The sequence below is a fragment of the Aplysia californica genome, unplaced genomic scaffold (assembly GCF_000002075.1).
Source record: "Aplysia californica isolate F4 #8 unplaced genomic scaffold, AplCal3.0 scaffold00253, whole genome shotgun sequence".
NCBI lineage: Eukaryota > Metazoa > Mollusca > Gastropoda > Aplysiida > Aplysiidae > Aplysia > Aplysia californica.
In genome coordinates this window covers 532,530-546,476 of record NW_004797523.1, presented here as the reverse complement: position 1 = coordinate 546,476, position 13,947 = coordinate 532,530, and positions in this window count along the sequence as shown.

Here is a 13,947-nt window from a genome sequence, read left to right as displayed (position 1 = left end):
CCTTACACTTGTCTTACAGGAGCCAAAGACCCCCCACCCCATTCCAGGCGTAAGATTATATTTGAACATCCCCTTGAGATAGAAATCTATGAAGACAACAAAGTTTGGTTCTGCAGAAGATGTGGATTCTTTTTATTCATGCGCAGTCGTCTGTGGCTCAGCTGGCCCAACTCTTTCATCTTTTATGAATGATTAAGTCAACATCTGTGATGCAATTCTTTGGCCTTGCTCGTAAAAGATGTGGGACTTATTTTGTACACAAGAAAATGTTAATGTAATATAATTATCTTTGTCTTTCTGTACTGACAGTTTCCTTTGCAGTTGCGAGTGCTGTAAAACATTACTAAAACTAACTGACAGTTTCCTTTAACTTTAACACTCTGGTCAGCTGTCACTGGCAGTGTCAAAGCAGATCACCTCTTCAGTGATCTAAACTGTGTCGATGGGGGGTTAAAAACAATAGCTGTCAGTCAATCAAATTTACATACTCAGATGACATTTGATCACTTTTCAGAAAGAAAAGAAGTACAAGCACATTGAATTTTTGGCTCCATCTGTTATGAGTTAAACTGGTAAAAGTAAAAGCATTTCTTAGTCCATATGTAACTTTACAAAACTTGTAATTATGTTGAAAGGGACGTTGAACCTATACCATTTCACTATTTTCACAAAACTTGTTGCTAAAAACGGATGTTTCATACATTGTTATTGGGTTTACATTTTGTGCAGAGTTCCGAGATGCTGCTATTAAAGAAAACTTCTGAGCTCGTTCCCCAAAGAAAGAAGGTTCTTTATTAAGATATCAGACTTGTGTAAAGCATACTTTACTTGGCGTGTTTTGTCAAGACTACATGGTAACAACCACTTGACTGGTCATGGATCTACAAATTTTCTTACTCTTCCATTGATAAATTAGCCCATTTACAATTCTACTGTGCATAAGAACATGTAAATATCCCCCCTTTACATTCCCAAAAGGGGGGGATATTAACATGTTCTCATGCACAGTAGAATTGTAAATGGACTGATTTATCAATGCCATGCTCATATTGTGCTGGAACAACTTATGGGGGAACTGCTGCTTCTTCTTTTCTTATCCATCGTCATTTTTCTTTTACTTGTTTTGTATGCTTGTCACTCTCTTATAAACTGCTATTTCCAGGGTGCCTTGACAGTCGAAGCAGACTTTGTGCTGTTGAGGCTAGAGAGGTGAGCAGAGTAAGCCTGATTCCTCGTTTAGACTTCTCTGTTGACATCCACCCCTTGGCACTCATATGACCTCATGCAGTTGCGAGCACCATAAAACCTTACTAATACTAAACTATACTTTTCTTGGCTTGTTTTATCAAGACTACATGAAAACAACTACCTGACTGGCCGCAATCTACAAATGTTGTTACTATGACAGACACGTTTTGTTCCTACATATTTTATGGTGTAAATCTTTAAGTACTCGTTAATTCCTCGCTGGTTGTGTTTGATGTCGCCCGTGGGTTCAACATACTTTTTTATGTCTCACATTTTACTGTTTACTCAATTTTTTTCCCATTACTAATTGCTTCCTTGACTGCTTCTTATACCTTTGATGATGATGATGATAGTAAAAGTCTTATGTCATAAAAGGGCATTTATTTCCTTTCTGTACATTCAGAATCTGTTTATTTGTTAATACCCTGTTCTTACTGTCTAAATTTCAAATTTCTGTTAAGAGTATTTATTTACTTTGCTTTTACGTTGTTGTTGGTTTTTTTCCATGTCATTTATGTTTTACGCAAAACATTTCGTCTTTCATTTCTTTTTGCTGTGTTTGTATACACTTTTAAAACCAACCAAGGCACATTTTGTAAATATGAATGTTTGGTGTAGAAATGAGAGAGCTGTTTTCTTCTCTTTTTTTTTGATGAAATCCTTTTGTTTCTCTGATTCAAAAGTAACCTAGAAACATCAAGTGCTTGCCTAACAAACACCATGCATTGAAATAATGCCTTTATTTGCCAGTAGCTAATGCTTTTTTAAAAAGAAAATTGCTATTTCTGACTGATGCTGATGAAACTTCTCTATCAACTTACATTAATATTCCTTGCATTGTGCATAATGGTAGAAATCAAATGAGGGGCTGAGATGCAAAACCTGCTACATCCATTTTAGCACTTTTGAGAAAATCAGCCCATTTAAATGATGCTATAGGCACGAACATAGGAAAAAGATTTTTTGGTGGCTTTTATGGAGAATGTGTTGAGTTTTGGCCAAAAACACTTTGTGCATCTGATAGCCGGTTACAATTAATGTGCTTTTATAAGCAAAAATATCAAGATTTTTTTCTCCAAAATGTCACTTTTGCATCTCGCCCCCTCAAATATGGTTGCATATTTTAATTATTGACTAGAGTATTATATTATTGGATAAGATGCACATGTGTTAATACAGTTGTTGGTTGTTTTTTTGTTTGTGTTTAATATATCATTTTACAGTTGTTGACAGTTTGTGAAAACGATGTGGTTCCCAATGTTGAATGTATGGTAAGTTGTAGAATTATTTATTTCAGTCTTTTCATATTTTTGGTAGCTTTCATTCTTCCATTTCTTTAAAAGTGAAACTACAAAAAAAAAAATTTTTGAAAGAAAATGAAAATGTGCTGGGATTATTTTGTTTCTCTGATGTCAATAAACCCATCTAATTTTTTACCTTTATTTCTCTCATCTCATGATTTATGGTAATTTACTACAGATGTTGTCATTCACTCATAAACCCTTTTTTTAATAATATTATTTATCAGCAGGCTGTTAAAATGTCCTCTGCCCAGAAAGTAAAATTTTTAAAGAGAAGGGATAAACTGCATAAATTCTTTTACAAATAATACCTATGTTTTGTATCTTTTGCTGTTTCTCGACATTTAGAATTTGAATTTTGACCAAATATTTCAGGAGTATATACAACATTACCACAGTTAAGAAATTGCAGTAAAATGTTTTTGTTTTGGGCTCATACAGTATTTTGAACATCTGGCCGGGAATACACTATCAAACATGGCTTGTTAAAAGTTTTTTCGTAACCATGTTCATCTTACTTTAAATCGCTGAACAACAAGACAGAAGATTTAATCATTTATTGCTGACAGATTAATATATACATATATATGTTCCTGTCAAGAACAAAGAAGAAACTCGTGCTCTGACAAATTTTACCCTATATACTATATGGTCGCTTTTAAGCTCAAGGGGGCTATCTCGAAAAATCCTGTTTTGAGAAAACCAAAGATAAATTTTTGCCCTTAGTTCTGTTTCTTTAAAAATCAAGGGGAGTTTTCTCTAAAGCCAAAGAAACATACACACCAATGAAACCAAACTACTCCTCTACTCCTTTAGGTAGAGCAGTGCCTATTTTTTATGTAGGTCAAGATTTCTGGAAACCCTCGAAATCTGGGTCCCCCGCTGTCCTTAAAAGCGACCATGTGTGATTTGAAATATTTAATGAAAAGGTAGTGAGAATCTGTTTTCGGTTGTTTCATTGGAAAAGGAAAAGCAGTTGCACTTAACAAGTTACTCCTTGCGCAAGTGTTCTCCTGTTGAAATGGGAAGCTATGAGCTTTAGAGAATGGAGAGCAATTTACTCCCTTTTTCATCATTTTTATTTCAGTCGAAGGGAAATCAACGGGGTTAGATTTAGTGTTCACTGGTACATATGGTTGCTTTTAAGGACAAGCGGGCTAACCCAGATTTCGGAGGTTTCCAGAAATCTTGGCCTACACCAAAAGTGGGCATTGCCCTACATATTGGAGAAGTTTGGTTTCGTTGGTGTGTATATTCAAAAACTTTAACTTCGAATTTCTCAAAACAGCATTTACCGGGATATTCCCCTTAAGGCCTTGTGCTTTTAATTAAAAGCGACCATGTACATCTGTACTTCTGACAGCGAACTGAGTCTGGAGAAGAAAGCTCCCTGTGATAACACCGATTATCTGGGGGGGAGGGGGGGGTGTCATAAAATTTGGAGGTCAGTTGTTGGGTTTTTTTTATATCTCTCCACCATGGAGAACCTTATATTTCCATCTTGCATACTTGCACATTTGTTATATTTCGTGCATGCGAAATCAACATTTTTAAGCAATTGAAGGAAGTTATTTGAATTGTGTTTGGTTATATTTATATGCTTTGATGACCTAGCTATGTGAGCAGATATTCATGTAGTGTGGGGTTACTCCCAGGCTCATGGGCTTTCCCTGCGTGTTGGGGTACTGCACATGGACTTTTACTTTCTCTGATACTCAAATCTTTTGTGTGACTTGCGAGAGTTGTGGAAAAGTAGTTCTTGTGACTCTTTGTTCCAGATTTTAGGAATGTCTTCAATGGGGTTCTTTGGAAGAGCTTTGTTCGCTGTTCATAAGATTTGCCACCATCTGCTGAAGATGGAGGAGGTATTGAAACCTGTCATTAGCGTAATTCCATTGCCATGTGAAATCTTTTTGAAAAAATTTTAAGCATATCTTGAGAATTGAACATTTGACATTCTGCTCCATGTATGATTCATGGCTTCTTTTGCATTGAATCGTAACATAAAGAGCAAACAATTTGAAATAAAAATGGCTAAGCCAAATACTTCTCAATTTGTGTTACCGCTTTGTTCTCTCTATGTTACGTCTTTTGAAAAGTTGTATAACTGTCAAGACCAAAGTCATCTATCTCATCAACAGAATGCTTAAAAAAGGTGCAGTGTTTTTTCTCTGTAAGAAAAGCACATTGTATCTATAGTTTTCACGAAGCTGAGGAAATGTCACAGAATGGAATATGATTGAAGTAAAGTTTAAAGCACTTAAAGCCTTCTTTCGGGTAAGGATATGCATTTATAAATGATTAAATGCAGTCTATCGTTATCATTGACATGTATTATTACTCTTTTTGTTATTACGATTACCAAATAACTTTTATTTGGGGTATGTACCACACAAGGTGCAACATCACATGTTCCCAAAGGCATAGACGTCAACTCAAGTGAAAGAATTGTGAAGTCCTGTTAGCCTTCCATCTGAGGATATACACAGGTTTTTACAATTGTCTGTCTAAGACAATTGGTTGCTTTTAGCACAAGGGGGCTATCCCGAAAAATGCTGTTTTGAGAAAATAGAAGGTAAAGTTTTTGCCCCTTGTTTAGTTTCTTTTTAAAAGAAAAGTTTTCTCTATAACCAAAGGAACATACCCACCATTGAAACCAAACTTGTCCTATAGAGCAATGCCCACTTTTGATGTTGGTCAAGATTTCTGGAAAACCCTGAAATCTGGGTTAGCCCGCTTGTCCTTAAAAAAGACCAATTGTAAGTTTAAAGGGCCTCCCCCCCTCCCCCCCCCCCTGTTTTTTCTGCTATGATAAAGACATTGTCCAAGACATTCATCTATCTGAAAGCAATCACTTTTCTCCTCGACAACGAGCGGCCATCTTGGAACATTTTGACTGAACAGTTTTAAAAAGTAACAGAGAAAGATGTTCTAAGCGGGTGTTTGGCGGATGCTCTGGTGTGGTTTGCTCCTTCTTTCCTATCAAACATCCATCCCCCTTATCACTCCTCCTTTTTTGTGTTTGTTACTCTCTTGTAACACCTCTAATCTTCGGCACTCGTATGACCTTATTGTGTAGCAAGTACCGTTAAACTCTTACTAAAACTTTTTTTTTAATGTTCAACAAACGGTTAAGCAATATACATGAACATCTGTTTTCATATTAAACATATGCAACAAATGTGAACAAATACAGAAAAAAAGATGGCAGAATGTGTATCAGCTGTTTAATAGTAGATCTAAAGCATGGGACATTGTGTAATTTATTGAAATATTACGATCAACATTATATCAATATGAGCAGTTTGCCTTCACTATGGGCTACCTGCAACTCGGTAAACCTAGTGCTGCTCAGTGGCAAGGAATTTGTTCATGTTCTGAAAGAAGTCGACAAAGATTCTTACATGACTGTCTTCAGGATTTAAAACTAATGACTAAATGACACACACTGAACGAAGGTAAAAAGCTTAACCTATTGAAGCAAACAAATCCCCAAAAATAGCAATTCTTTTAAATAAATCCTGAAAAAAAAAATGTATTGTAAAAGTAATTTTTAAAAGACTGAAATCCAAAATTTCAATTTAAAGATATTATAATGTAGACATTTCTTTGAAGAGTCTAGTGAAATAACTCGAGTCATAAAAGAGACAGCCATCTTGTGAAGTCCTTGAGCAGGCTGCACAGTAGTTTCCAAAAACACAGCCCGTCCCGTCCTCTCATTGGTGTGTTACACCCTCATCAGCACAATTTTGGCTTGGGTGGTTGGTGAGTGCTCTAGTGTGGCTTGCTTTTTTTGCTCTTTCTTTCCTATTATCAAACATCTATCGTCATTATCTCTCCTCCTTCTTTTCTTTGTTTGTTTTGTTTCAGTAGAGGTTTTATAGAGCTCGCAACTACAAAAAGTCATATGAGCCCCAAGGGGTGGATGTCAACAGAGAAGTCCTTACAGGGAATCAGACTTACTCTGCTCATCTCTCTTACTTCAAGAGCACAGAGTCTGCTTCAACTATCAAGGCACCCCGGAAATAGTGAGTCACAAGAGTGTGACAAACATACAAAAGAAGTAGAGGGAAAATGAAGATAGTAAGGATTAGGAAAGAAAAAGCAGCAGTTCCCTCAGTTCAGGCACAGTTATGAGCAAGACATTGATGAATCAGCCCATTTACAATGAACATTAACAAAAGTACAATTCTACTCTGCATAAGAACATGGTCAATGTCCCCCCTTTGAGAATGGCCTAAAGATACTTCAGTCAGTAGCACCGAGTCTTTTTCTTTGTATAACTTATGTTACTCATGTGTAACATTTCTAAACTTTGACATTTATATAACCTAGTTGAGTTGCAAGTACCATAAAACTCTTACTAAAACTAAATAGTTTTGGTAAAATAAAAGATAGGTGTCTGTAAACTGCTTCCAGTGAACTCGTCACACTGTGAAGTTGTCACATACCTCTAGTGATCTTGTCACAGTTATCTCATCACATACTCGAACTTGTGAAAAACGTGCGGTGAGTTCACCGTGGATTGGCAGGCAAACACACACATGTCAACCTTTAATTAATAGTATCTTTAAAATACAAAACCAGAGTTTACTCAATCAAAATCTACACATGTTAACCTTTCTGTTTCAACATTTTAAAGAGGACACATTTTTGGGTGCAATATATAAAAACTGTTTAACATTTTGTACAGCGGAAATCTCTTGCCCACCAGCGCTGAACGTTACCAACCGTTGATTATACGGGGGAGGTGGTGTGACAAATTCGCATTCGTTGCTATTTGGATACTTTTTTTCGGTGAACTCTCCACAAGTTTTTCAGCTGTGTTGACTTCACCGAGTGATGAGTTCACTGGTTCCCTCTGTGACCCAGAATGTAGGGGTCAGTTCAAGCAGCAAGGGGCACATCCCGTCAGAAATGTTTTAGTAAGAGTTTTATGGCACTTGCACCACAATAAGGTCATATGAGTGCCGAAGATAAGAGAGGTTACAAGAGAGAAACAAACACAAAAAACAAGGATGAGAGAAATGGATGATAGATGTTTGATATATATACGAAAGAAGGAGCAGACCTCATCAGAATACCCACCAACCACCCACTCCCGTCAGAAAGATGCAGATACATAATTATTTTTTCTCAAACACATATGTGTCAATACACTCAGATTTATCAAGCACATATTTCAAGTATTTCACGAAAGTAGTTGTATCATAAATCACTCAGCGCTTTTAAAACATTCAAAAATAGTTTTCTTTGAAACAGGGAGAAGCATTTGGAATAATCTTGTATGTCTCAGCTGTCATTCAAATTGGGAATACCAATTGGTCACAGAAACACACACACCTACACACACACCCACACACACACACACATCACAAGTATCAGTCACACTCGGTTAGAAAGTAATTGCAAATCTTATACACACACCCATGGACACAAGGTAGATTATTTAGTTGGCTGGATGCTTTGATCTTAATAGTCGAGGCCAACTTGGAAGATGTGTGATATTGATACAGTGGAAAGATCCAACGGTTTTGAAGGCGGTACTAGCAAGTGCTGTGGAGCGCATAAGGGCATGGACAAGGCACCAAAGAAGTTCTGGCCATCCACTGCAGCCTGGCAGTCTCCAGACGTAATGGTCTCCGTGCCACTGGGTAAAGGCTTCCTAGGCGGAGAGAGTGGGACTGCCACCGTGCAACAACAGCTCCACTTTAAACAAAGTCATGCACAGGTTCATTCTACAGCTCATAATATTCCAGTGTCCCCACTGCAACAGACATGGCACATCCAGGACCGGATTGCACAGCCACATGCGCGTCCAAAGGTAAGCTGCAGGATTTCGTCGTCGTCATCTTCGGCAACGAAGGACTGCCTACACTGGAAAGATGGAGATACTAAGTGAAGTATCCTCCAAGTGGGTAAATCAACTCGTGTCTCAAAAGAGATAGAAAAAATTATGAAATGGTATAGGTTTAACACTACTGTCAATACTATTAGGTTTAAGAGGCAGGACCTCCGAGTTCAACGTCCATTTCCTAAAGGACCAAGCCAAATGGTAAATCCGTACAAAATGCCTTTCCCAAGGACACAACATTGAACCAAGCTGAGGCTGGAACCCCCAAACCTGCAGTCTCACTAGGCTACCGAGGCCACCCGGCACACAAAGCAAGGAGCCTATCTATTACAATTACACCAAAGACATTAGTGACCGGTCTCCAACAGAGTCATGGAGACAGAGATATCTGTGGAGAATATCTGAAACCACAAGATCTGCAACAAGCTATCTAATTATCATTACTGAATATTTACAAATCCATAGAAATGCTTATCATAAAAATGTAAAATTATCTCCATGTACCTTATAATCCCATTATACAAACCCTGATTAGTCAAATAATGAAAATGCAAAAATTAGCTCCATGTAGGATAGCGGATAAAAAAATGAAAAGCTACTGGCACAAACATGAGGGGTAAAATAAAACCTCTCATGCTGAACTTGAAAGCAGAGGTAGACTTTTTTTTCCAAAATTGTTAGAAGCAATCAGCACTATTATCAAATAACAAACATGTGTCAAAATGTTACAGTTATTTCAGCAGTTTGGAATGATCAACAACAATTTGTTAGTGAAAATATATATAAAGTATAACAAGGATAGGTCAAACACAGAAGAATCAAAATCAAGCATCCATCTAACTGTGCCTGCGGCCCCGTTTTTCATTTTCTTCTTTATCTTTATAAGATATCCCTTGAACTATGGATCCGTCGAACTACAAAGGCCAGTCCCGACGAATTTGAGCTATCCCTGTTATACTGTATGCACAAAAGGTTTCTGCAATATAAACTGTTAATGCTTGATCATATCCAAGGTAAAAATCATTGCAACACTTTCGTGGCAATGGCTTTATTCAGGTGCAACGTGGGCAGACCAAAACAAAAGAGAGTGCCGCTTCCATCAAACAGATCACAAATACAAAGCAAGTATGATACTTATGATGGATGAGTTTTCAAGGTTAGAATTACCCATTCAGAACACAGCCCGTATAGAACATTTGAGCATTCAATACATATATGTAAGGAAGCGTGGTGAAATAAGGCGCTCGTCAAAATATTGAAATTGAAGAAACTGGCATTTTTCCACCGGTTTGGCGATTTTTATCTTATTTTTGTTTTTTGGTTTAACACATAAAATGTCCGTTAAAAAATATACATTTCTGTGTGAATTTTACTGAAACATGTCGATTTAAGGCACAAAAATCGTAGATTTGCAGTATCCGAGCATTCTCAAACTTTGGAGATCACCAAATTTTGTTGACCATTTTGTCACTAATTTTACCTTTGAAACCAAGCAACCACCACCTCCTTCAATCACAAATATCTCGACTGCTATTCAAGATAGCTGGATACCTTTTCATCCCATGATAGACAAATGAACAAGCAATAAGTTGATATCAATAACTCCATATGCCCAAAAATTGAGAAGCAGCTGATACCACAGTGTCGTGACACATATACTCGTATATATCTTGGTACCCATATGTTTGGAATGATGTATGAACTTTATACAACAGCAGTACATACTGATGAGCACATGTGTGCACGCATGCACACACACACTTACATACACACATACACACACTTACATACACACATACACACACACTCACACACACACATAAACACATATATACACACTCATATACGCATTGATGTGTTTGGAATAATATACATACTTAATACAAATGCAGTACACACTCGCTGATTTGTGTGCAAACACACACACACACACACACACACACGCACTCACTCACGCAAGCACAAACGCACACATACACACTCACAAACACACACACACACACACACACACACACACGCACACACACACACATACATATAACATATTTATAAGAAAGTCGATGTATAGCTAAACAAGTAATAGCCAGCCGATTACTGGGTATGCCATCAAATGCAACGAGTGGGGATGGTTATGAACAAGGCACTAATGTCATATAAAGGGAAAATACTACCAAGGCAAAAATTAAACACATATAAAACATTATAAAACAAATCATTATATTATGGTCGCTTCTAAGCACAAGGGGGCTAACCCAGATTTCGGGGGTTTCCAGAAATCTTGACCTATACCAAAAGTGGGCACTCACCTACCGATAGGAGAAATTTGGTTTCATTGGTCTGTATATTTGTTTGGTTATAGAGAAAACTCTCCTTGTCTTTTTAAGAAACTGAACAAGGGACAAAAACTTTACTTCGATTTTCTCAAAACAGGATTTTCCGGGATAGCCCCCTTGTGCTTAAAAGCGACCATATAATATATGGGAAGGCTGGAATTTCATCACTGTATGATACTGCTGACAGTAGCTATTTACGTTTTCAGAATACAGAATAAGAACAAACAGTTGGAATTTGAGCAGCAGTATACTATTGCTGTGAACCTTGTCACTATTGTGTACTCTGTTATTGTGTACTCTGTCTTATCCATCAACAGGTAAATCATTTATGGAGTTTATAAAAAGTTGGGTTTTTTTGTTTTGTTTTCTTAATTAAAAAAAACACCAATAGAATACCTAACAAATATTTTTTGGCTATGTACAAAATTCAGCATAAACAACTAAAACGCGTATGCGAGATATGAGTATTAACTTACAAAATACAGTACACAATCTTATACGAAGATAAATTGATGATCAGTGTGACATAACTGCTCACATAACTGCCTGGCAGAATCACTGCCGCAGTCACATTTACACAACTCCAGAAGAATCACGGTTAAAGCATGTTACGCATCTCATTCACTAAGATAATAAAACAACTTTAATAAATAAGGGTGTACGTAAATTGATATTTGCAGACAAGACATGATATTACATAGTATATATAATATACTCATATTAGAACAAAAGTTCAGTATGAGATTTTAGAATTTAGAGTTCAGCTATACCCTGCATCATTATTAATACACTTCTTATATATTGTAAGCTCACATGAGCCCGAAAAAATATTTGAACCCCAGACACTTTGAAAGAGCATTTAAAACAGCAGGCATCAAACATTGACTTTCATGAAAATCCATAATACATTCATCCATTGAGAAGATATCAAATGAGTATTTCCAAAACATTTTAGACTTCCACAAACCAGCACTAAAGTAAGGCACTCACTTGAAGGCTCCACTAATAAAACTGGCGAGAACTTACAGAAAAGCTATTAACAGTTAACGCATTATCTCATTGAAACCACACCTACAATTTCTTGGCATTAGCTTTGAGAAATGTGACTTCATTGGTCATTGGATGAATTTAATGCCCTTTGCAAAACTGTAAAATTATCTAAGAGGTGAGACCTCCCAATATAACGTCCATCTCCATTAAAACCGAGCCAAATAGATGGAAAGCTTAAAAAAAAATCTTTCCCAAACAATTCAAGTTCAGAAAGCCCCGTTGGTGACTCAAACCAGAACCATTCATTCTGTTGTCCAGCATGATACCAACTGAGCTAACCGTGCACAATGTGGCTTCCATTCAAAATGATATACAGCAACCTAAATAAAGCAAAATACGCCAGATAAGCTACACAAAAAACTCTGTTCCAACACAACAAAACTACAACCACAGCGCTGGTGCTGTCAAAGAAATTGAACAACCTTTGCTTCCACTGAGTATGAATCAATAAACAGTAAAGCACATATGTGTCACCACTTGGTGAGATAAGGCACTTGTCAATTTTTGGGTGTATGGGGTTATTGGTAACATCCTAAGCCTGTTCATCTGTCTCCCTTTTGGTGAAAAAGATAACTATCTATGCTGATGAGAAGAAGAAATATTTGAGATTGAAGGAGGTCAGGGTCACCTGGTTTCGGAGGAAAAATTAGCGAGAAAATGGCCGCCAAAGTTTGGTGACTTCCAAAGCTGGAGAGTCTATGGAAACAGTAAATTTACACTTCTTAGTGCCTTTAATCAATGTTTTTCGATAAAATCCACAAAAAAATTTGTTTTTGAGCGGACATTAAAAGTGCTGAGCCAAAAAACAAAAAAAAAGGATAAAAATTGTCAAGCGGGAAGAAAAATTAATTTATTTTGACATGCAACTGATTTCACCACGATACCTCGCACATGGTCTGCTTTTGAGCTGAGACAATCGCAACGTAAATTTTGTCATCTGATTTGATTATTGTAAATCACAGACAGTAAACTAACTTGAGCATAAATAAGTGCACATCACCGATGTCACTAGCAATCCACCCAAGTACACTTGGGTACATTTTAAAACAGAGATAAAAAAAAGAACTAGCTTTAGTTGTGTTGTTGCTATCAGGAATCAGGAAAAGCAAGAAAACTGTACGCTTTGATCATAACATTAAAATGCATCTTGGTGAAGTTGAAAGGTATATCTTTGGTAGAGCTTTGGAAGAGCAGAAAATTTTTTTTTTCCTAATTTGGACTAGAGAGAATTGTTTGTGACAGCAATGGCATTCAGGGCTTTTTTTTTTTTTTTTTTTGGGGGGGGGGGGGGGGGGTGTACAAATGTGTAAAAGCTTGTGAGAACCCAGGGGTGTAAAAGAAAATACCAAACCAGAGATTTTAAACTTCATATAAATATGATTCTACATGACATTACAAAACTATTTCAAGGCCAGCAAGGAAATCTTTTAATTTAAAAAATAGTAGGGTGTTCCTCTCAGAGCAAATGTCTTGAGTTTACAAAACCTCTATATACAGTCAAACCTGCCATGACGGCCACCTGTAAAATACGGCCACATGTACAAACCACCACTTTCTGTTTCCTCCATTGCTTTTTTTCTATACAATTTAACTGTGTAAAACGACCAACTGTCCAACGCGGCCACAGCCACCTTTTTTTATCAACCCATGGTCAAATTTACCTCCCTAAGGCATCCAGGCGTGGTCACTCATCGCCCCACTCTTTGTCATAAATTTTGAATCGACCCCTCACACTGTGGACGGGCCGTCATAATTCATTCAACTGTCGTTATTGTTGGTCACTCATGTGAATGTTTACCCAAGTTGTCCAATGGGTAGGCTTAATAATAAATTTTCAACTGCTGATGAATGAAGCATGTGATCCGTCATAACCTGGAAACTCTGCCCACAACTCATGCACAAATCGTATGTGAGATGACTGGTCACTGTTTTGTTTACCTAATCTGCGACAAAGTAACAATGGGCGTTGACATGAACTTGAGACAGAAGCATCGCTCCTTCTCTGAGTGGTGGCCACCCGTGTATTTGTTTTACCATGGCACTCGGTCTTCATCGTCTTACGTACATAATATGTCGTTTATTTTACCCTTGCACAAAATCAGCAACAAAAAGAAAATTTACCAAAAAACAAACTCGCAACATGAAGTATCCTTTTTACACC